At 43.4% G+C, this 25,408-nt stretch overlaps 1 long non-coding RNA gene across 1 annotated transcript; it reads right to left on the bottom strand.

Annotated features, from left to right (window-relative positions):
* Window positions 1–542: 542 nt before the first annotated feature.
* On the bottom strand, window positions 543–1,458 carry LOC130200356 (uncharacterized). The gene is made up of 4 exons (XR_008832995.1): window positions 1,399–1,458; window positions 1,161–1,297; window positions 884–1,020; window positions 543–569 (listed from the first exon to the last, which is right to left on the bottom strand). It is a non-coding gene; the product is annotated as an uncharacterized LOC130200356 (long non-coding RNA).
* Window positions 1,459–25,408: the final 23,950 nt, after the last annotated feature.

Below are 25,408 nucleotides of genomic sequence, written 5' to 3'. Positions count from 1 at the left end.
GTCTCACAGGCACCTTTACAGCCGCAGTGTATGACATGCAAAACACTGTCAGGGGCCGGATTTCTGGTCATCCAGGTGATGTGCAAGGTCCCATCCTCTATTTGCCAACCATATCCAGCAGGTGATGGAGCACTTATTTTTTGTTTGCGACAGGACCTCATTATTGCAGCCTGGTAGTTTGCCCTTTGCAGTGCTGTTGGAGGGCATCAGTAGTTGGGGGAATGCATATTTCTGGCAAGGCTGATGATGCCATACAGAAAGCCTTGTACCTAGCTTCATTGACATTATCGCAGCTGGCTGATCATATAAGTGGCACATACTGGCAAAGAAGTGCAAATGTTGACTGCTCCAGTTAAAGTGAGTACCTAAACTTTTAAAAGCCTTTAGGTACTCACCTTTCTCACATGCAACAGAAAATGTCTTTTTTCCCTTTGCCATAAAAGGCACTTGTGGAGTCACACCCAGAGTGTGTGCTGACAGGGTCTGCAAAACCACTGGTTCCGAGATTGCGCTTGTGGGGATGTGAAACACCTTGGTAATGAGCCAGCCTCTTCTTCAACATATCCTGTCTGCAACAGTCCCTGTGAAAACAGGACAATTAAGAGTCACAGGAGTATCATGAAAAGCAGAGAGTGGTGCAGGTGGTACAAGACAGATTGCAGGCTAGAACCTATCTGTCTACAGCACACTTACAGCAAAGATGCCACATCAGTGTCACACAACATTGATGACACACACACTTCTCCTTTATGCCAACTGGTACATGTTGTGCAAGTAAAAACAGTTTCCCTTGTGTCACATTCTGTCATGATCACACTGCAGGTCTTCAACAACACGTGAGAGAAAAATGTACAGTTCCCTCATTTAAGTCACACATCAAGACCTTCATTTGCTTTCACCAGTTCAATGAAGGCCTTCCTCAGCTGGCCCATTCTCAGCACCTCTTGGTTGACAAGCAGCCTTTGGCGAATGATCCTTTCACAGAATATCTTATCGCTGACATCAAACGTGGGCTCATTCCTAGAACACATATGAATGAGAAGGAAAGAAATGAATATGTGTTGTGATTGTGTGCACATACAACAGAATGCAGATTGAATGTTTACTTATGCAATGTTAAGTTAGTAGCTCCTTGAAATGCAATATAATAAATAACTTACTGGTCTTTCTCTGGTTTTTCAGGCCTCATCAAAAACCTGGTGTACTGATTATAACAGCCTTTGTGGTCCTGCACCTCCAGAGCCACACAGTCTTTGTCTTTGGTCCTCCTTCAACTCGGCAGCTTTCTGCAATTGGCCTTAACAAAACAAAAAGGATAGCTCCATGAGTTTGTTGACATATCTCACACATAATTGTACCTTTCAGTCACTCAACCACAGTGTGTGTGTGTGTGTTTACCTTCTGTTAATGTTTCAGCCTTTGACAGAGTATCCCTTGGTCGTTTGCCTGCTCGGTTGACGAACTTCTCCTTTTTTTGGCAAATTATGCACAGGGCAGGAAGAACGGGGCCAGAGCCTGCGATTGGCAGCCCTGACCTGGATCGCAGTTTCTTTGTTGGAAGTCGATGGAATGGCCTCGTGGTCTTCCGTCGCTTCTTGTCTCTCACGTGCGAGACGTCTTTCCACCTTTGCCATGGATTTTTTTTGTCCGTAAATCTACGGTAGCACGTGTGATGGAAGCCAGCATCCTCGGGAATATTGTCAAACTCCACATCAACACAGTGTTTGAAGTTCTCAGCCACGTCCCGAGACTCACCGTCCAACCCGAGCCACGTTTGTAGGCTTGTCCTGTATGTATTCCATCGTAGTGGTGAAATAATGTACCTCGTGCTTGACTGAAGTAATATGCATAAAACAAAGTTTGTTTTTTTATTTATTCATATATTCCGTTGTATTTTCTTCGTCTTCCGTACTGCTCGAGGACGCCATCTTGCCATTCTGTTGACAAAAAGCAGCTACCTCATTGGTGTAGACCGATCACGTGTCGAACCGCACCCTCATGACCAAGATCATATTACGCTCTGAAGAAACTAGTTCGGCATAAAACATAGTCGCATCGAGAATCGACGGCAAATTCAGCGACAGACTTTTTCTTTTTTATGAACTAAATATTGTGTAGATGCGCGACTGTGGAGCAGGATTCATTTTCTAAAGGACTTTTCGATGTTCACCTTGCGGCCTAAGAGTAACCGATCCCCTTACAAAACCAAACCCAACAAAATAACCACAAAACAAAATCAATAAAACAAAACAAAAGGGAGATTCAAAATGTCAGTGCTTTAAATTCTATTGCTTAATCCTGTTTCTTTCAAATATTGTAATACCCGTCTATTACATGCGTTAATGAGAAACAGAGGTAGAGATATGGCTGTTTGTTTGATGTGACATGCGCGATGCTAAAGCAGTTTGCAGCAATGTGCTGTAGCTTTTATCTAAAGTTCATGAAAGCATTATCTCCAGAGCTCCTTCCAGCAGATGTTTTTTTAAATAATGGCAGCCATAAAAGTAAGGCAAAAAATAATAAGGCTGGATCGGCTCCTTGCAGCTTCACAACACATGCACGCAACATTTTCGGGAATTTCATTATTCTGCTTATCCTTCCGGATTCGTTTCCAGCTTATCTTGCATGAAGATGTTTTACTCTAAATATATTCACTGTCCCTGGAACATCTCAGGTACGACCACCTTTCAGGGCGCGGAGGAGAGCCGGCATGGCCCACTCCATTTTCATCCAGCTTCTTCAGCTGTGTGGCTTTTTTCCATTCTACATTAAAACTGGAAAACAAAACCTTGTGAGCTGTGATGCTTTACGGGAGACAGACCGGACCACTAATGTTCTACAATACATCGCCAGGAATATCATGTTGTCATCTTACAAAAATGTAAACATAAATTCCTAAAATAAGTGAAAGGATAATTTCCTATACCTTTCAATTCAGTTTATTTTATACAGCCCAATATCAAAAATGTACAAATGTGCCTCAGGCTTTAAAATCGCCACACATAAAACATCCCTGACCTTTGACCTCACATCAGAGTAAAGTGTGATGGAGAGATGTAAATTCATCCATAAGGAGAGAGAAGAGGAGAGAGAGTGGTGCTCAGTGTATCCTAAGCGTCCCCCAGCAGCCTATCAGCCTATAGCAGCATCTCTAGGTCTGGACCAGGTGAACCTGATTCAGCCCTAACTATAAGACTATAAAGAGGATAGCTGTTATCATGTGTAATAGTCTGGACACTTTTATTTAAAATTTATTCTGAAAACAAGGGGAATACAGGATAACTTATGTATCTACTGTTGTGTAAATGTATTTAAGCTGCATTCTGTTTTTGCCCACTGGGGGCAGAAACAAACTGGAAAACAACATCTGACATTATCATACCTTATGAAGTTGTATAATGTCCGTTATTGTTGTCTATTCTTGTGCATGTTGTGCTATTTATCGTATGTATTGTGATTCACTTTGTTTTAATCAACTTGTTAAGCCGTAGGAAAAAAAAATCCATATTTTTGGACACTAAAGATTATAGTTTGCCTTTTGACCAGGTGGCGACCACCGGGCCTGAAAGACAAGGTGGAAGTGCCTTGAACTTGCATTCTCCTTCTTGGCCACCAGGGCCAAGTCTGATTGTAAAGAACAGATATAGAAAATGACTCTTCTTCTTCCTTCTTGATTTATTCCCTCAGTAAACATTGTGACACAAGTTTATGTCTCAATCTCTAGTCTTCTTCAACACAGCATGATGTTCATTTAGTACATTACGGTCATTGAGAGTCGAACAGACCATAAAGCAGGGGATGCCTAGGGACCTAAGAGATTTATTAGAGCAGCCTGATAATAAGGGAGTTGCAGTAATCCAGTCTCGGCAACGAACGCTATGAATCAATTTTTCTGCATCTTTGAGGACAAGATGTGCCTGATTTTTGAAATACGATGAGATGAAAGAATGCAGTCCTGATTTGCTTTACGTGAGCATGACAAGTCCCGATCAAAGATAACGCCAAGATTCTTTAGTGGTTGGGATGCTGGCAATGCCGCTCAATCCACATCACCAGATAATTGATCTCTGAGGTGCTCAGTCGATTAAATTACTGGCTCTTGTCTGAGCTTAACATCATAGTTAAAAGGTCGTCCATGTTTTTTATGTCTTTAAGATGCTTGAATTTTACAGAGTTGGTTGCTCTGGTTTTATCGATAAATATAGTTGAGTATCATCTACAATAATGAAAGTTTTCTATGATGTTTCCTGGATAATATTGCTCAAAAGGAAGCATGTATAAAAATAAAATTGGTCCAAGCACAGAACCTTGTGGAACTCCGTGATTAACGCTATGGTTATCGAGGCGCCATCATAAATACAAACTGAGACCATCTGATAAATAGGATTTAACCAAATTAGTGTCAGCCTGAAATGCCAATTCCACTGCTCCAGTCTCTGGTAACAGGGATGTCATGGTTTACGTGGTGTCACCTAGCACTCAAGGTCTAACAAGACCAGGACAGAGAGGAGTCCTTATCTGCTGCCATTACAGAGTTACAACACATTCAATGGGGGCCTCATCACCAGGGCCATGGCAGGAGGCATCAGACACAGCCAGGTCCAATGGACCCGATGAGACGTGAAGTCACAAAGACTCTGGGAGGAAGCAGAGTTAGTAATGTGTGATGGAGAGATGAACATTCATCCATAAGGTGAGAGAAATGAGGAGGTAGGTGCTCAGTGTATCCTAAGCGTCCCCCAGCAGCCTATCAGCCTATAGCAGCATCTCTAGGTCTGGACCAGGTGAACCTGATTCAGCTCTAACTATAAGATTTAATAAGACTTTGTAAGTTAGGACACTAACTTTATTTAACAGAGAGCCAGTGCGGAGCAGCTAAGGAGTAATGTTATCTCTTTCTGGGATCTGATTAAAATGACCTAAAGGTGTACTCATAAAGATAAACTCACAGTATGTGTCACAGCTCTAGACTTCCCCACACAACTATACTATGACTTTATTTCGACATATTTTGGCATACTATACTATGACTTTATTTTGACTTATTTTGGCATACTATACAATGACTTTATTTTGATATATTTTGGCATACTATACTATGACCTTTATTTTAACATATTTTGGCATACTATATTTTTGACATATTTTGGCATACTATACAATGACTTTAATTTTGACATATTTTGGCATACTAAACTATGACTTTAATGTTGACATATTTTGGCATACTATACCATGACTTTTATTTTGACATATTTTGGCATACTATACTATGACTTTCATTTTGACATATTTTGGCATACTATACAATGACTTTAATTTTGAGATATTTTGGCATACTATACTATGACCTTTATTTTGACATATTTTGGCATACTATACTATGACTTTTATTTTGACATATTTTGGCATACGATGCTATGACTTTTATTTTGACATATTTTGGCATACTATACTATGACCTTTATTTTGACATATTTTGGCATACTATACAATGACTCCCCCAGGCCACAACAGACAGAGTTCTCAGACCGCAAGATGGTCGTTGCCATGGAGATAGCCTTGAAGGGTCTTGGGGAGAAAACAACCACAGGTGTCTGTGGATAGGGGAAGGAATGAGAGAGACTCGCTTCAGTGATCTTCGGGGGAGTTGTTGTTCCAGTAACGGCCTTGGCCAAGGCCCGTCCTGCTAGAGGGAGCCGAAAGCAGATAAGATTGGGATTGTTTGGTCTTCCAGTAGCTGCATTTCAATTTAGAACTACTATTCCTCCATTTTCCTCCCATTTCCCAATAGGATTTCAAATCGATCCAATTTCATTTGCAGAGCCGTCAGCTTCTCCACGATGTTGTCATTCTGGCGGTTTAATGCCACAGTCTGAGTGCCAACAACTCTACCCAACGTCAATCATGTCGGGCAGCCTTAGGGGCTTTTAACAGCTGTCACCGTTTCCTTAATTTTCCGATAAGCCAGGACAGCGCCAAATCCAAACAGCAGAAATCCTGTAATCATAGTTCAATAGGTAGATGTCTTCACGCCCTCCACGGAAAGGGCTGTTAGGCACAAGACACGCCACTTCCCCACGCGCCCATCGTGTAACCAGCAACACACGCCCCGGCAGGACAGGCAGGTTCCCCAACCCGAGCTTCGTCGAGAAGACGGTGTCAATAAGAGACCAGTTGATCAGGTCCATGGTTTTAGTTCAAGAGCGATGCTGAGAGAGTCTCAAGTATAAAACAAGACAAGACATGACGATAGGAGCCAAGCAGGGAAGGGAAGGTCATGGGGACCTTTATTTCGACATATTTTGGCATACTATACTATGACCTTTATTTCGACATATTTTGACATACTAAACTATGACTTTTATTTTTGACATATTTTGGCACACTATACTATGACTTTTATTTTGACCTATTTTATTTTTGAAAACTCCAGGAGGAGCGGAAAAACACAAGAGCTATCAAAAAAAGCTGAATAATAAAGTTATAGCTAACAATTGCGTCAACATTTTAAAGGTGGGATTGTTTCTTTAGCTGAATGTATGCCGATATTGTAAGCTTTTAAAATTAAAAAAGTTTAAGCGGATTTGAAGATGTCCACCATTGGATCCCATTCATTTTTTATTCCATAATTTTTTTTTGAAAAAGATAAAAAATATTTGAAAATATTAGGGCTGTCAGCATTAACGCGTTAATCTATGCGACATTGGCCGCTAACGCACTAAAATATTTTAACGCAATTAACGCAACTTTGTTTACTCCGTGTTCGTTGAAGTTTTTACACTCAAACCGAGTGTCAAACCGCGGCAGTACGGTTTAACACTGTTTCCGTTTTTAAAACAATTATTTCTCCGCGAAAATAAGGAGCAGAAATCAGTTTAAACTTGTGGATGAATCAGTCGGGTTTCCTCCTGCTCCTCCTTCCTCCCGTCTCCCCCTCTGATACACAGAGGAACGGAGGGGCGACGTGTCGGGTGACGCGCGGAAAGAACTCGTCACACGAAACCTTCAACGTGATTGGTCAATCTGTTTGTCTGTCAACATTTTGGGGAAAAAACAACCAATGAACACTCAGTAAATCACAAAGGACCTCCCACCTCACAGGTGAAGCTCATTAGCAGCCTGTCAGTTAGAGAGCAGAGAACACGGCACGAGGACAATGAGCCTCATTGAATAGAGCTGAGATTGTTCTGGAATGTTTGATGTAGAACACGTGGGGGTATGTGTCGTATGCAAACGCCTTTAAAAGGTGAATTTACATGTTTTGTAAAATGTATAAAATGAGCCCAGGCTCCAGAGGGTTAACATGACATATGTGAATGTCAGTCAGTTACCAAGGCCACTGGTTCTGCTGTTCAGTGTTAAAGATGACAGGACCAATGGGATCTCAATATACTTCTTTTTTTTTACTAATCTGATGTTTCACTGAAGAAACAATTTATCATCCACAATATTAAATACCTCGCTGGCACTTTATAGGTAGGAGCCTCTTTGAAAACACAGCTCTGTGTGAAGTTTGGTCTTTAAAAAGAATGAACTTTTAACTTTCAACTTTTAATTGCGATTAATCGCGATTAATTGCAATTAATGAATTTCAAAATGTGCGATTAATTAGTTAATTTTTTTTAATCGATTGACAGCCCTAGAAAATATACAATAGGGGAAAACTATGTGAACATTAAAAAAATTAAATAGCTGAATTTTCTGAAAATATGAAGATACTGTAAGCTTTTAAAGTTTTCTCCATAGGATCTGATGCACCAAAAATAACATTAAAGTATTTAAAGATATAACCATTTGAAACATTTGAAATATGAAAAGTCTTTCCCCTCTATAGGGTATGGAATAAATAGAATAATATAAAAGTTTAATAAAGAAGACAAGAACAATAGTTTGACTGCTGAAGCATTCCAACTAATTATGGAAATAGATAGGAAACAACACTATATGTTAAAGATACAACTTGTTGTCTTTTGTCCTCTAGAAATCAACTATAAAAATGAATGAAGATGTTGACCTTTTCATGACCTTGACCTTTGACACGATCGATCCGAAAATCTAATCAAATGGTCCCCGGATAATAAGCAATCATGCCACCAAATTTCATGCGATTTGGTTTAATACTTTTTGAGTTATGCGAATAACACGCATACAAATAAATACACAGCGATCAAAACATAACCTTTTGCATTTTCAATGCGAAGGTAAAGCGTACCACATGTGGACCGCCAGTTTAGAGATCTTGAAATACTATGTAATGAAAAATTTACTACAACACTATGGAAGAAGAAACTGGTTTGACACACGTGCCCAGAAAACATTAAATATTAATACATACAGTATGTATCATATTTAATGGCTTGATGTTTCAAAGTGTTATGTTTATGATCTGAATGCCGTCGTCATGTATCCAGAGTTCTGGATCAGACAGCGGTGAAGGGAGTAAGAACAGGGTGTGTTGTTCTACACTGTGACACTTCAATTACAAGCTTGTTGTCATAGTAACCCTCTCTGAGACAGTCGAAAATACAGCATCAGTATAGAGTCTACACAGTATACTGATGCTCTATTTTCCAAATGTTGATAATTTATTTGCATGTGTTACTCGTGATAACTCAGAAAGTATTAAACCGAATCGCATGAAATTTGGTGGATGATTGGTTATTATCCGGGGACCATTTGATTAGATTTTGGGATCGATCGGGTCAAAGGTCAAGGTCATGAAAAGGTCAAAATCTTTTTTTATTTAATATAATATAATTTTTATCCAATTGGCATGCAACTAATGCCAACATGTACATAATTCAATGCCCAATATCAGGCATGAAAACGGGTCAGGGGTGAAAAGGTGAGGAGGATAGGCGCGGGGTGCTGGTGGTGACTTCCATGAACATCGATGTTGGACGTTGTATGATAATCTATAGGTCCTCCATTCTGACACCAAGTCAGTGATCGGGCCCTATAGTACTATAATAATAGTAATATTGTGTATAATATGGTCATTCATGAACCAACTTCCTTTTTTTGTTGTTGGCGTGAACAAGTCTCAACACTTAACAAATGCCAGTAATATTAGTATTAATACAGCAAGATATTAATGAAACTACATGGAGCCGTCATAGCATTGATTATCACGATGAGGCCGTTAGTCTCTGACCAGAGGATACAGAGTTCATGAGGATGAGCAGCTGTAGAGTTACAGAACTTTACAGACTGAACTTAAACATTTCACTTCTGGCATCTTTTTTTATTTTTATTTTTAAAGCTGAAAATTCCGCCACTTAACGGCACTCGCTGTGAGCGCTGCGCTGTGCAAACAACTTGACACGGAGCAGCGCGTGCGCTCTGATCGCTCTTTTAATGAAGTATTGAGACTAAAAATATGCTAAATCACATCGCTCTTAACGTACGGGTACTTTGTTAGTATCGCCCACCGCAGCGTGACAGCAGCAGAAGTAGCGGCTAACATTCAAGCTAACCTAAACCACCAAACGCTGAAGACATCTTGACGCTGATTGGCCGAGACGCGACACGTCCCATCAAAGATGTTTTATTGCGGAGCACCACTCCACATTTTCTCCGTGTCCCACTCCAATCTCATAAACGCCGGCCGGCCAATTGACACCCCCCCCCTACCCCAAAACAAAAACTCTTCGGATCTACACGATTCACGTAAGTCACCTATTTTGGTTTCAAAACGGTGAATTTCGCCGAAAGGTGAGGGATTCTCATGCCTGCAATATTGTGCTATGCAAAGGTATGCGCTCTACCGAGTGCCAGTTCTAGTTCCAAACTTGCTTTGTTGAACCGAAAAGCCTCACTTGTGATCTCATCCTGAAAACGATCCAGCTAACTACGTTAGCCAGGTACGAGAAACAGGGCCCAGTAGTGCTTCAGGTCAAATGATCACACATATTCAGTTCAGTTAATTTTTTTTATATCGACAGACAGACACACACCTGCGTAACCCTCGACTGTGATGTCACAGACTGTGAACTCATAAAACACTCAGTGATCACTCATATAGGGTCAAGACTTGCAGAGAAAACTTCCTCAACCTTATCATGAACAACATGAACATCAACAACTTAGCTGAATTAACTTATTTATTCAACCCTCCGGTTTTTAAGTATTTAACCATGTCTCATTTATTTCTCATGATCTTTTCAATGCAATAGTGATTTTCTTAAATCACAGAGAAGAGAGAATTTTTAAAAGAAAAATGTACCACTAATTTGTTTTTCCAGTGTGGACAGTCGAGTGTCGTTTCAGACTCTGCGCTTGTCTGAATGTTTTACCACAAACTGAACAACTGAATAATTTCTCTCCAGTGTGGACAGTTGAGTGTAGTTTCAGAGTGTTCGCTAGTCTGAATGTTTTACCACAAACTGAACAGCTGAATAGTTTCTCTCCAGTATGGACAGTTGAGTGTAGTTTCAGACTCTGCGCGTGTCTATATGTTTTACCACAAACTGAACAACTGAACAGTTTCTCTCCAGTGTGGACAGTTGAGTGTATTTTCAGATTGTGCGCTAGTCTGAATGTTTTACCACAAACTGAACAACTGAATAGTTTCTCTCCAGTGTGGACAGTTGAGTGTATTTTCAGAGTGTGTCCTCGTCTGAATGTTTTACCACACACTGAACAACTGAATAGTTTCTCTCCTGTTTTGACTCCAGAGTGTTTCTTGTGGCCAAAGCTTCCAGAGGAGCTTATTGATGTTTTTCCAGTATTACAGTCCACGTCACTTTCAAGTACTTCATTGTTTTGCAAAGGGTTTAAATGAGACAGAGGTTCCTGAGTCTCCTTCCAATCATTACTGTTATCAGTATCACATTCAGAGGATTGGGAAGTCTCATCAGCAGTCGGTTGTAAAGGACTATCTGGATCTGATCTGGATCCGTCTTCCTCTCCATCTCTTTCTGCTTTCAAATGTTTTTTTTTTTTAGTGGACTTTGAGAATTGAGCAAATGGAAACTTGATACCAGCCTCCTCCAGCGCTTGAAGCTGCACTCCTTCCTGACTGATCCCGAGTTCCTCCTGTTCCTCTTTAATGTGTGGGGGCTCTGGGTCCTCCTGGTCCTCCAGTTCCTCTTTAATGTGTGGGGGCCCTGGGTCCTCCAGTTCCTCTTTAATGTGTGGGTGCTCTGGGTCCTCCTGGTCCTCCAGTTCCTCTTTAATGTGTGGGGGCTCTGGGTCCTCCTGGTCTCCAGTTCCTCTTTAATGTGGGGCTCTGGGTCCTCCTGGTCTCCAGTTCCTCTTAATGTGGGGCTCTGGGTCCTCCAGTTCCTCTTTAATGTGGGCTCTGGGTCCTCCTGGTCTTCTTTAATGTGGGGGCTCTGGGTCCTCCAGTCTCTTTAATGTGGGGGCTCTGGGTCCTCCAGTTCCTCTTTAATGTGTGGGGCTCTGGGTCCTCCAGTTCCTCTTTAATGTGTGGGGCTCTGGGTCCTCCTGGTCTCTTTAATGTGGGGGCTCTGGGTCCTCCTGGTCTTCTTTAATGTGTGGGGGCTCTGGGTCCTCCTGGTCTTCTTTAATGTGTGGGGGCTCTGGGTCTTCCTGGTCCAGACTGGAGCTCCAGTCATGCTGCTCAGAGGGAACCTCTGGTTTAGTCACCAACAGCTGCTGGACGTCTGTGCAGAATAATACAATACATGTATACATCTTAAGAATCTCATATTGAACTGTAATATTCAAGAGGTTTATCAATGAGTGAGGACAGGTTTCTTTAGGGAGAACCTGAACAAAATAAACTCAGAAGTGAAATCAATAAGTCATGACACAGAAAGAGGAAGAAAAACTGTCATCTGAAAAGTACACCATGTACCTCTGAGGTGTCGTAGCCTACAGTAAAAAGTACAATATGTACCTTTGTGATGTATCATAATAAAAAGTATGAACGTGTTTACATACTGCAGTACAGTACCTGTAACTCTACCTCAGTACATGATGTGAATACTTCCTCCAGAATTGTTTCCGACAGTTTAAAGTTATAAAGAAACATCTTTCCTACCCGTTCTACTCACACCCAGCACCTTGTCACAGGAGGGCTCTGAACTGTCAGTCAGCCAACCGCAAGGCCCATTTCATCTCTGGCTTCGCTATGGAGCAGTCGCTGACTTCCTGGCTCTCACTGAGACCTGGATCACACGCTCACCCGGCTGCTCTCTCCTCTGCCTTCTCCTTCAGCCACACACCCAGACCCTCTGGTCGGGTGAGCTACAGGTTTACTCATCTCACCCAAATGGTGTTTCTCTCTACCCGCTTCCACTTTTACCCCACTGACTTTAGAGTTCCATGCTGTGATGCTTAATCATCCGGTTCAACTACACATTGGTGTTCTCTACCGTCCCCGTGGTTCTTTGGGAGATTTCTTGGAAGAGCTAGACGTCCTCCTGTCGAACTTCTCGGAACACGGCCCCCCGCTCATCCTTCTGGGTGACTTGAACATCCAGACAGAGAAGTCATGTGACCTGTTACTGTCTTCCTTTGACCTCTCACTCAGTCCCTCCCCTCCTATGGAGGACTTAAAATGACTTAAGTATAAATAAATAAATGCATGAATAAATACAAGAATAAATAAATAAATGCTTAAATAAATGTATAAATACAGAAATAAATACAGAAATTAATATATATAAGTTATAACTCAACAGGACATCATTAAATAAATGTATTTCTACATTTCTGTATTTCTTCATTTATTTATATCTCTATTTATGTGTCCACACGTATTTCTTCATTTATTTATGTGTGACATTTACGTGTCCGTATATTCAAATGAGCTGGGCGGTCCGAACCTCATTGTTGAACAGGATTGGTCAAGTCGGAGAGCAAGACAGAAGCAATCGATCCCTAGCACTTGGACCTGTAGACGAACAGCGTTTATTATGCATTCTTGTCTGTACATTCTAAATACTACTGTTGTTGAGTCACGGAATGTAATTTAAGGATGTTTTCAGCCGAGAAGTTAGTAGTTTAAGCATAAAATGTGTGGTCGGTTTATCGAGATTCAGCCTAATAAGGATATGCGACGGAGATTTGAGGTCCTGCTCATGGGACCACTGAGCTCCGCAGCCGGGCGGTCAGCAGAGAAGCCTGATCTCGCAGGACTTTTGAAATGCTCCGCTGGCTCTGACGTCTCAGCGGCTAAACATGAGATATAATTAGGTTTTGGAGGATCTAAAGAGCAGAATGAGTTTATTATTTATTAAAAGATAACGTCAATTTGACTGAGGGTTAAGATTCATAACTTCATATTGTAGCGACCTGGGTCAGGAAAGCTACGAGACGTTGTATAGTTATTACTGCTTATTCGTAGCCACGCCAAACGACAGTGAACACCGCAACACATTCTACTCCACTGTAAAGTATTTTACAGTGAATAATTGGAGGAAATTCATGAGCAAGAACAGTTGATGTGGTGACGTCACAAGACCAGAAAGACCGTCTCATGGCCCCCTAGAGTCTGGACTCCCAAGACCAAACTCCCAAGACCAGACTCCAAAAGAACACGAGTCTGTACTCAGTGTACATGGAAATGATAAACGGCTGAAGTCAAAAAGCTGTCTAGGCTAACTTCTGCTAACGGTGAGCTGAGCGAGCCAACTTCAGCTTCATGTGCCAGGCAGAAGTAGTAGAGCACAACACACCAGGTGCATCACACTCCTGTGACCAATCATGCTTTAGACAAAGGTTCGGACCGCCCCAGCTCATTTGAATATACGGACACGTAAATGTCACACATAAATAAATGAAGAAATACGTGTGGACACGTAAATAGAGAAATAAATAAATGAAGAAATACAGAAATGTAGAGATATATTTATTGAATGATGTCCTGTTGATTTATAACTTATATTTATTCATTCCTATATTTATACATTTATTTAAGCATTTATTTATTTATACATTTATTCATGCATTTATTTATTTATTTATACTTAAGTCATTTTGAGTCCTCCATACCCTCCTACTCACAAAGCCAGCAACCACCTTGACTACATTTTCACTAGAAGCTGCTCTACCTCTAACCTCACTGTGACTCCTCTCCATGTCTCTGACCACTTCTTCATCTCTTACTCTCTCACTCTCTGGTACTGATAACCCACCCATATCTACAGACTCTGTCCCTCCTCTCTGGCCTCCTCTATCCTATCTGCTCTCCCCTCAACTGACTCCTTCTCACTCATGCAGCCTAACTCTGCCACAGACACTCCTCTCATCCCCGCCTTCATCTCTTGATTCTCTTTGTCCTTTAAGACACGACCGGTTCGCAAATCCTCTCCGGCCCGTGGTCGCCTGACTCGGTGCTCGCCGAGAGAGCCACCTTAGCGACGGAAAGGAAATGGTGCAAATCCCAGTCACAACCTGACTACCACCTTCAACAGCTCTGTGTTGGCCCCTACCCTGACTGCCAGGAACCTCGGGGTGACACGAGACAGTCAACTCTCCCTGACGACCAACATCACTGCGACAGCTGCTCCTGTAGGTACATGCTGCACAACATCAGGAGAATACGGCCTCTTCTTACTCAGAAGGCGGCACAGGTTCTGGTCCAGGCTCTGGTCATCTCACACCTAGACTACTGCAACTCCCTCCTGGCTGGTCTACCTGCTCAGGCCATCCGACCTCTGCAGCTCATCCAGAACTCAGCAGCTTGACTGGTCTTCAGCCTCCAGAAATTCACCCACACCACTCCGCCTCCGCTCTCTTCACTGGTTACCGTTGTCGGCTCGCATCCGCTTTAAAACATTGGTTCTAGCGTACCGTGCTACGAACGGATCGGGCCCCGTCTACATCCGGGATGTGGTCACACCGTACACCCCGGAACGTGCGCTCCGCTCCGCGACAGCCAACCCACTTGTGGCTCCTGCACTCCGCGCTATTCACTTGGAATCCAGACTGATTGCTGTCCTGGCTCCTCATTGGTGGAACGAGCTCACTGACATCAGGACAGCAGAAAGTCTCTACACCTTCACCGGAAACTAAAACACATATTTTCCGTGTATCTGGATTAAAACACAGATTAGCACTTCAGTGGCACTTAAATTAGGGTGACCAGACGTCCTCTTTTCCCCGGACATGTCCTCTTTTTTAGACCTAAAAATGCGTCCGCAGGGATTCCAAAACGTCCGAATTTTACTTCGGATATTTGTGTTTCTAGGTCTTTCACAAACTATTATTTACCCTTACAAGTTTTGGAAATGGTATCTCCCTTACGCTCCACCTTCTTGCGCGAGCTCTGACTGTAGAGAGAACAGTCATTGGTCGACCGATCTGAGGGTTGCCAGATACACGATAATTATCCTCCAAATACGACCATTTTGAGCCTTTGGTACGATACTTCACCATTTCCAATCTGGCAACACTGAGCACCTTGCCGCCTCCACTAGTTGCATGCTATACACTACTACTACCCCCCCCCCCCCTCTTTTTCACAAACTCAAATCTGGTCACCGTACTTAAATAGCTCTTATTATGGTACTTTTGTAGTTCGACTATGTTGAGGAAATGTTACTTTCTGTATTCTTGTTGTTCTTAGTTTGTACTCTAGGTTGATGCACTTATTGTAAGTCGCTTTGGATAAAAGCGTCTGCTAAATGACACGTGATGTAATGTAACGTAACCAACCTGCTCGTTGTAACCGGACTTTCGCTGAACATGGCATCCAGTCGTTTCCGTTGGCGCTCGTGCTCCTTTAAACTAGTCAGTTCCTCCTCGTGCTCTGCTGTGTCTTCAAACAGCCCACATATCTCCAGCAGCCGCAGTCAGTCGCTGGTTCACTAAACATATCAGCTCTGGGACGTTACACATGTTCACGAACTCACGGACAGACGTTTCCTCCACACGCGCTCGGCTCCGTCTACTTCCTTAGCACGCTGACGTCATGACGTCATGACACCGGAGACAATCCGGACGGAAACAACAACTAGGCCGTAAGGTGAACACTGTTTTGTTTCAACCCGCTCCACAGTCGCGCATCTACACAATCGCAAGCTCATAAGAAAGCACGAGTTGTGCTAACCTACCAAAAAATTCCGCCGCTGAATTTGCCGTCGATTCTCGATGCGACTATGTTTTATGCCGAACTAGTTTCTTCAGAGCGTAATAGGATCTTGGTCACGAGGGGTGGCACGGTTCGACACGTGATCGGTCTACACCAATGAGGTAGCTGCTTTTTGTCAACAGAATGGCAAGATGGCGGCTCCCGTGGTTGGATTCAACGTTACCGATAAAGAGGAAAACACCCTTAAAAGTGGGCTAAATGGATTCTAAATAGTGCTGTATACATAGCCGCGTCCAATAAGAACAATGAGGCAAATATACGATCATGTTATGCTTATGTTAAGTCATTTAGATCAAGTTTGACATACCTGGGAATACACCTTACTGACGATCTAACATGGACTGTGAACACCCAGCACACACTGAAGAAATCAAGGCAAAGACGTAGTCTTTGGCAGTAAAAGTAGGACGTACAGTCTTTTGGCAGTAAAAGGCAGTAATTGTACTTATACCAATGACCATTTGTTCGTTCGTTCATTCATTCTTCCACAAATGAAAACAACACTGATGAACAATAGAAACAATCTTTATGAAAAATATGACTGATATATAAAACTGTACAAAACTACAAAAGAAATAACATATTAAGGACGCTCAGTCCTCACTGTCAGTGTCAGGACAGTTGTCTTCCAGTTGCTCGGTGTCTTTGGTGTTGGCACAATTACAGCAACGATATAAGTCTGTGCAACACAATCCTGCAGAAAAACAGGAACATCTTCCTGTCTCACAGGCACCTTTACAGCCGCAGTGTATGACATGCAAAACACTGTCAGGGGCCGGATTTCTGGTCATCCAGGTGATGTGCAAGGTCCCATCCTCTATTTGCCAACCATATCCAGCAGGTGATGGAGCACTTATTTTTTGTTTGCGACAGGACCTCATTATTGCAGCCTGGTAGTTTGCCCTTTGCAGTGCTGTTGAGGGCATCAGTAGTTGGGGAATGTATATTTCTGGCAAGGCTGATGATGCCATACAGAAAGCCTTGTACCTAGCTTCATTGACATTATCGGCAGCTGGCTGATCATATAAGTGGCACATACTGGCAAAGAAGTGCAAATGTTGACTGCTCCAGTTAAAGTGAGTACCTAAACTTTTAAAAGCCTTAGGTACTCACCTTCTCACATGCAACAGAAAATGTCTTTTTTCCCTTGCCATAAAAGGCACTTGTGGAGTCACACCCAGAGAATGTGTGAACCTGATCAAGGCTGAACACACACTGGTTCCGAGAGCTGATGACACCTTGGTAATGTCAATGATACGTGTCCTGTTGCCAGTCCCTGTGAAAACATATAAACTGCATGGGAAATCTGTCTCACACTTACAGCAATGACTGCCACATCAGTGTCAGAGCTCTTGATGATGACAGCTTTATGCTCCCTGCAGCATGTTGTGCATGTAAAACACCCTTGTGTCACATTCTTCATGATCACACTGCAGGTCTTCAACAACACGAACAGACTGTACACCCTCCTTAACAGTCACACATCAAGACCTTCATTTGCTTTCACCAGTTCAATGAAGGCCTTCCTCAGCTGGCCCATTCTCAGCACCTCTTGGTTGACAAGCAGCCTTTAATGATCCTTTCACAGAATATCTTATCGCTGACATCAAACGTGGGCTCATTCCTAGAACACATATGAATGAGAAGGAAAGAAATGAATATGTGTTGTGATTGTGCACATACAACAGAATGCGGATTGAATGTTTACTTATGCAATGTTAAGTTAGTAGCTCCTTGAAATGCAATATAATAAATAACTTACTGTTCTTTCTCTGGTTTTTCAGGCCTCATCAAAACCTGGTGTACTGATTATAACAGCCTTTGTGGTCCTGCACCTCCAGAGCCACACAGTCTTTGTCTTGTATATGCAAAAGAATACTTTGGTCCTCCTTCAACTCGGCAGCTTGCAATTGGCCTTAATAAAACAAAAAGGATAGCTCCATGAGTTTGTTGACATATCTCACATAATTGTACCTTTCAGTCACTCAACCACAGTGTGTGTATGTGTGTTTACCTGCTGTTAATGTTTCAGCCTTTGACAGAGTATCCCTTTGTCGTTTGCCTGCTCGGTTGACTAACCTCCTTTTTTGGCAAATTATGCCCAGGGCAGGAAGAACGGGCCAGAGCTCATTGGCAGCCCTGACCTGGATCGCAGTTTCTTTGTTGGACCTGTGCCCAGAAGTCGATGGAATGGCCTCGGGGTCTTCCGCCGCTTCTTGTTTCTCACGCGCGTAGACGCCTTTCCACCTTTGCCATGGATTTTTGTCCAGAATCTACGGTAGCACGTGTGATGGAAGCCAGCATCCTCGGAATATTGTCAAACCCACATCGACACAGTGTTTGAAGTTCTCAGCCACGCCTCGAGACTCACCGTCCAACCCGAGCCACGCTTTGTAGGCTTGTCCTGTATGTATTCCATCGTAGTGGTGAAATAATGTACCTCCTCGTGCTTGACTGAAGTAATATGCATAAAACAAAGTTTGTTTTTTGATTTATTCATATATTCCGTTGTATTTTCTTCATCTTCCGTGACTGCTCGAGGACGCCATCTTGCCATTCTGTTGACAAAAAGCAGCTACCTCTATTGGTGTAGACCGATCACGTCGTAACCGCCACCCTCGTGACCAAGATCATATTACGCCTGAAGAAACTAGTTCGGCATAAAACATAGTCGTGATCGAGAATCGACGGCAAATTCAAATACAGCGACTTTTTTGGTAGCTACTACCCACTTTCTTTTTATGAACTAAATATTGTGTAGATGCGACTGTGAGCGATTCATTTACTAATGGACTTTTCTATGTTCACCTTATGCCTAAGAGTAACCGATCCCCTTACAAAACCAAACCCAACAAAATAACCACAAAACAAAACAAAAGGGAGATTCAAAATTTCAGTGCTTTCAATTCTATTGCTTAATCCTGTTTCTTCTAAATATTGTAATACCCGGCTCATTATATGCTAATGAGGAACAGAGGTAGAGATATGGCTGTTTGTTTGATGACATGCGCGATGCTAAAGCAGTTTGCAGCAATGTGCTGTAGCTTTTATCTAAAGTTCATGAAAGCATTATCTCCAGAGCTCCTTCCAGCAGATGTTTTTTAAAATAATGGCAGCCATAAAAGTAAGGCAAAAAAATAATCAGGCTGGATCGGCTCCCTGCAGCTTCACAACACATGCACGCAACATTTTTGGGAATTTAATTATTCTGCTTATCCTTCCGGATTCGTTTCCAGTTTATCTCGCATGAAAATGTTTTACTCGAAAGATATTCACTGTCCCTGGAACATCTCAGGTACGACCACCTTTCAGGGCGCGGAGGAGAGCCGGCATGGCCCACTCCATTTTCTTCCAGCTTCTTCAGCTGTGTGGCTTTTTTCCATTCTACGTTAAAACTGGAAAACAAAACCTTGTGAGCTGTGACGCTTTACGGGAGCCTGACCGGACCACTAATGTTCTACAATACATCGCCAGGAATATCGTGTCGTCATCTTACAAAAATGTAAACATAAATTCCAAAAATAAGTTAAAGGATCATTTCCTATATCTTTCAATTCAGTTTGTTTTATACAGCCCAATATCAAAAATGTACAAATGTGCCTCAGAAGGCTTTAAAATCTGCACACATTAAACATCCCTGACCTTTGACCTCACATCAGAGTAAAGTGTGATGGAGAGATGTAAATTCATCCATAAGGAGAGAGAGAAGAGAGAGAGGAGCTCAGTGTTTCCTAAGCGCCCCAGCAGCTTATCAGCCTATAGCAGCATCTCTAGGTCTGGACCAGGTGAACCTGATTCAGCCCTAACTATAAGACTATAAAGAGGATAGCTGTTATCATGTGTAATAGTCTGGACACTTTTATTTAAAATTCCTTGTGAAAACAAGGGGAATATAGTATAACTTATGTATCTACTGTTGTGTAAATGTCTTTACATTCTGTTTTTGCCCACTGTGCAGAAACAAACTGAAAACAACATCTGACATTATCATACCATATGAAGTTGTACAATGTCCGTTATTGTTGTCTATACTTGTGCATGTTGTGCTATTTATCTATGTATTGTGATTCACTTTGTTTTAATCAACTTGTTGCTGTAGGGAAAAAAATCCATATTCTTGGACACTAAAGATTATAGTTTGCCTTTTTGACCAGGTGGCGACCAATGGCCTGAAAGACAAGGTGAAGTGCCTTGAACTTGTATTCTCCTTCCTGGCTACCAGGGGCCAAGTCTGATTGTAAAGAACAGATATAGAAATGACTCTTCTTCTTCCTTCTTGATTCATTCCTCAGTAAACATTGTGACACAAGTTGATGTCTCAATCTCTAGTCTTCAACACAGCATGATGTTCATTTCAGATATTACTGGGTCAGGCTGAGAGTCGAACAGACCATAAAGCAACAACGTAGCTGAATGAACTTATTTATTCAACCCTCCGGTTTTTAAGTATTTAACCATGTCTCATTTATTTCTGATCTTATCAATGCAATAGTGATTTTCTTAAATCACAGAGAAGAGATACTCTTAAGAAAATGTACCACTAATTTGTTTTTCCAGTGTGGACAGTTATGTCAAGCTTTCAGACTCTCCTGCGCTTTGTCTGAATGTTTTACCACAAACTGAATAACTGAATAGTTTCTCTCCAGTGTGGACAGTTGAGTGTAGTTTCAGAGTGTGCGCTAGTCTGAATGTTTTACCACAAACTGAACAACTGAATAGTTCATCTCCAGTGTGGACAGTTGAGTGTAGTTTCAGAGTGTTCGCTAGTCTGAATGTTTTACCACAAACTGAACAACTGAATAGTTTCTCTCCAGTGTGGACAGTTGAGTGTAGTTTCAGAGTGTTGTAGTCTGAATGTTTTACCACAAACTGAACAACTGAATAGTTTCTCTCCAGTGTGACAGTTGAGTGAATTTCAGAATGTGCGCGCGTCTGAATGTTTTACCACAAACTGAACAACTGAATAGTTTCTCTCCAGTGTGGACAGTTGAGTGTTGTTTCAGAGTGTTCGCTTGTCTGAATGTTTTACCACAAACTGAACAACTGAAGATTCAAGAGAGATTCAAGATTCAAGATGTTTTATTTGTCACATACACACACAGGGTGTGCAGTGAAATGAAAGTGGCAATGCTCAGCAGGAATGTGCAAGGGCAACAAGTACACACTATTTACAAATAAAAAACAACACAATATTTTGGTAAGTGTGTGTGTGTGTGTGTGTGTGTGCCCAAGAGCAGGCAGTTGTGTGATATGGGGTCCTGGTGAGGTCGGAGTTCACAATCCTGATGGCCTGAGGAAAGAAACTCCGTCTCAGTCTCTCTGTTCTGCAGCGTGACTTCCGCAGCAGCTGAAACAGTCTGTTGTTGGGGTGGTGAGGATCCTTCATGATCCTGCCGGCTCTGGTTCTGCACCTCCTGGTGTACAAGTCCTGCAGGGTGGGAGAATAGTGTAAGCCGAACGCACTACTTCTCCAGAGCCTTCCTGTCCTGAGCGGAGCAGTTGCAAACCAGGCTGTGATGCTTCCTGTCAGGACGCCTCTACAGCTCCAGAGTAGAAGGACTGAAGGATCCTCTGGGAAATTTTAAATTTCCTCAGCTGCCTGAGGTAGAGGCGCTGCTCCTTTCTCACCAGAGTGTCTGTGTTTGCTGACCATGTCAGATCCGGTGATGTGGACTCCCAGGTATTTATACCCTCACCCTCTCCACAGTAGTCCCGTTAATCCCCAGTGGTGAGTCATGTCTGTTGTTGTACCTTCCTAAAGTCCACAATCAGCTCCTTAGTTTTGGTGACATTCATGATGAGGCTGTTGTCCTGGCACCAGAGTGACAGATCAGCAACTTCTCCAGGTAGGCCTCTCGCCGTTTGTCGGAGATCAGGCCCACCACCACTGTGTCATCCGCAAACTTGATGATGGTGTTGGAGCTGAACCTGGCCACACAGTCATGTGTGTACAGGAGTACAGTAGGGGCTGAGGACGCAACCCTGGGGGATCCTGTGTTCAGGGTGAGGGATTTGGAGGTGTCTCTGTACCCTGACCACCTGTGGCCTGGCGGTCAGGAAGTCCAGGATCCAAGCACACAGGGGGTGTTCAGTCCCAGCTCAATCAGCTTGCCGCCAGTCTGGAGGACTATGGTGTTGAAAGCTGAACTATAATCAATGAACAGTAGTCTCACATAGCCCCTCTGGCTGTCCAGATGAGAGAGTGTGGTGCAGTACCTGGGAGACAGCATCATCCGTGGATCTGTTTGGGCGATAAGCAAACTGCAGCGGGTCCATGGAGGAAGGAGGAAGGCGCAGATGTAGTCCTTTATCAGCCTCTCAGCATTTCATGACCACCGAGGTGAGGGCCACGGGTCGGTAGTCATTCATACATGCTGGAGAAGCATTCTTGGGCACAGGGACAATAGTGGATCTCTTGAAGCAGGCGGGAGGACCACGGACTCAGCCAGGGAGAGGTTGAATATTGTGGTGAACACTGAGCTAGCTGGTTAGCACAGGTCTTCAGTACTGCCCAGATATGCCATCTGGACCTGCAGCTTTCTGGTGTTCACCCTCAACAGAGCCCTCCTCACACTGTGCTCGGTCACAGAGAGTGTGTTCATCCCCAGCGGTAGAACTCACCTCGGCTACGCTAACGGTGTTGTTGTTAGTCATGGCGAGCTAGCGCTGTTGTTGCTAGCCTCAAACCGTGCATAAATGAGTTCAGGTCGTCCGCTAGGGATGCGCTGCACTCACCATTGTGGGGTCTGCTCTGGTAGTTTGTACAGTCCGTAGCCCTGCCATAGGCGCCTGGTGTCGCGCTGCTCCATCTGTGATTCCACTCTGTCTCGGTACCTCCTTTGGCGTTCTTCACCGCCTCCTCAGTCCATAGACCGCTGCCTTGTACTCGTCCATGTTGCCGGATACAAGACCGGAGTTATAGGCAGCACGGGCGTTCACAGCTTCACGATGGATCTATCAACCCACTGCTTTTGATTAGAAAGACCCTAACTTTTACCGTGGGACGATGGTGTCCGTTAAGCGTTGCTATGAGGCTCATTGCTACTTCCGCAAACTCGCTGACGTCACTGGAACTGGATTGGATCATGTCCCAGTCGACAATACTCAGAGCGTCCTGTAGCTCAGCCTCTGAATAGTTTCTCTCCAGTGTGGACAGTTGAGTGTTCTTTCAGATTGTGCGCTAGTCTGAATGTTTTACCACAAATTGAACAACTGAATAGTTTCTCTCCAGTGTGGACAGTTGAGTGTAGTTTCAGATTGTGTGCTTGTCTGAATGTTTTACCACAAACTGAACAACTGAATAGTTTCTCTCCAGTGTGGACAGTTGAGTGTTGTTTCAGATTGTGCGCTTGTCTGAATGTTTTACCACAAACTGAACTGAATAGTTTCTCTCCTGTTTTGACTCCAGAGTGTCTCTTCGGATGTCTCTTGTGGCCAAAGCTTCCAGAGGAGCAAATTGATGTTTTTCCAGTATTACAGTCCACGTCACTTTCAAGTACTTCATTGTTTTGCAAAGGGTTTACATGAGACAGAGGTTCCTGAGTCTCCTTCCAATCATTACTGTTATCAGTCTCACATTCAGAGGATTGGGAAGTCTCATCAGCAGTCGGTTGTAAAGGACTTTCTGGATCTGATCTGGATCCGACTTCCTCTCCATCTCTTTCTGTTTTCAAATGTTTTTTTTTTTTAGTGGACTTTGAGAACTGAGCAAATGGGAACTTGATACCAGCCTCCTCCAGCGCTTGAAGCTGCACTCCTTCCTGACTGATCCCGAGTTTCTCCTGTTCCTCTTTAACGTGTGGGGGCTCTGGGTCCTCCAGTTCCTCTTTGATGTGTGGGTGCTCTGGGTCCTGCTGGTCCTCCAGTTCTACTTTTATGTGTGGGGGCTCTGGGTCCTCCTGGTCCTCCAGTTCCTCTTTAATGTGTGGGGGCTCTGGGTCCTCCTGGTCCTCCAGTTCCTCTTTCATGTGTGGGGGCTCTGGGTCCTCCTGGTCTTCTCTAATGTGTGGGGGCTCTGGGTCCTCCTGGTCTTCTTTAATGTGTGGGGGCTCTGGGTCCTCCTGGTCTTCATTAATGTGTGGGGGCTCTGGGTCCTCCTGGTCTTCTTTAATGTGTGGGGGCTCTGGGTCCTCCAGTTCCTCTTTAATGTGTGGGGGCTCTGGGTCTTCCTGGTCTTCTTTATTGTGTGGGGGCTCTGGGTCTTCCTGGTCCAGACTGGAGCTCCAGTCATGCTGCTCAGAGGGAACCTCTGGTTTAGTCACCAACAGCTGCTGGACGTCTGTGCAGAATAATACAATACATGTATACATCTTAAGGATCTCATATTGACCTATAATATTCAAGAGGTTTATCAATGAGTGAGGACAGGTTTCTTTAGGGAGAACCTGAAAAAAGAAAAACTGTCATCTGAAAAGTACACCATGTACCTCTGAGGTGTAGTAGCCTACAGTAAAAGTATAATATGTACCTTTGTGATGTATCATAATAAAAAGTATGAACGTGTTTACATACTGCAGTACAGTACCTGTAACTCTACCTCAGTACATGATGTGAATACTTCCTCCAGAATTGTTTCCGACAGTTTAAAGTTATAAAGAAACATCTTTCCTACCCGTTCTACTCACACCCAGCACCTTGTCACAGGAGGCCTCTGGAACTGTCAGTCAGCCAACCGCAAGGCCCATTTCATCTCTGGCTTCGCTATGGAGCAGTCGCTTGACTTCTTGGCTCTCACTGAGACCTGGATCACACGTCTACCCCGGCTGCTCTCTCCTCTGCCTTCTCCTTCAGCCACACACCCAGACCCTCTGGTCGGGGTGGAGCTACAGGTTTACTCATCTCACCCAAATGGTGTTTCTCTCTCTACCCGCTTCCACTTTCTACCCCACTGACTTTTGAGTTCCATGCTGTGATGGTTACTCATCCGGTTCAACTACACATTGTTGTTCTCTACCGTCCCCCTGGTTCTTTGGGAGATTTCTTGGAAGAGCTAGACGTCCTCCTGTCGAACTTCTCGGAACACGGCCCCCCGCTCATCCTTCTGGGTGACTTGAACATCCAGACAGAGAAGTCATGTGACCTGTTACTCTTACTGTCTTCCTTTGACCTCTCACTCAGTCCCTCCCCTCCTACTCACAAAGCCGGCAACCACCTTGACTACATTTTCACAAGAAGCTGCTCTACCTCTAACCTCACTGTGACTCCTCTCCATGTCTCTGACCACTTCTTCATCTCTTACTCTCTCACTCTCTGGTACTGATAACCCACCCATATCTACAGACTCTGTCCCTCCTCTCTGGCCTCCTCTATCCTATCTGCTCTCCCCTCAACTGACTCCTTCTC

Source organism: Pseudoliparis swirei, chromosome 10 (genome assembly GCF_029220125.1).
Source record: "Pseudoliparis swirei isolate HS2019 ecotype Mariana Trench chromosome 10, NWPU_hadal_v1, whole genome shotgun sequence".
NCBI classification, from domain to species: domain Eukaryota; kingdom Metazoa; phylum Chordata; class Actinopteri; order Perciformes; family Liparidae; genus Pseudoliparis; species Pseudoliparis swirei.
Note: the sequence above shows the minus strand (reverse complement) of the source record. Positions and strands in the feature narration are given on the sequence as shown.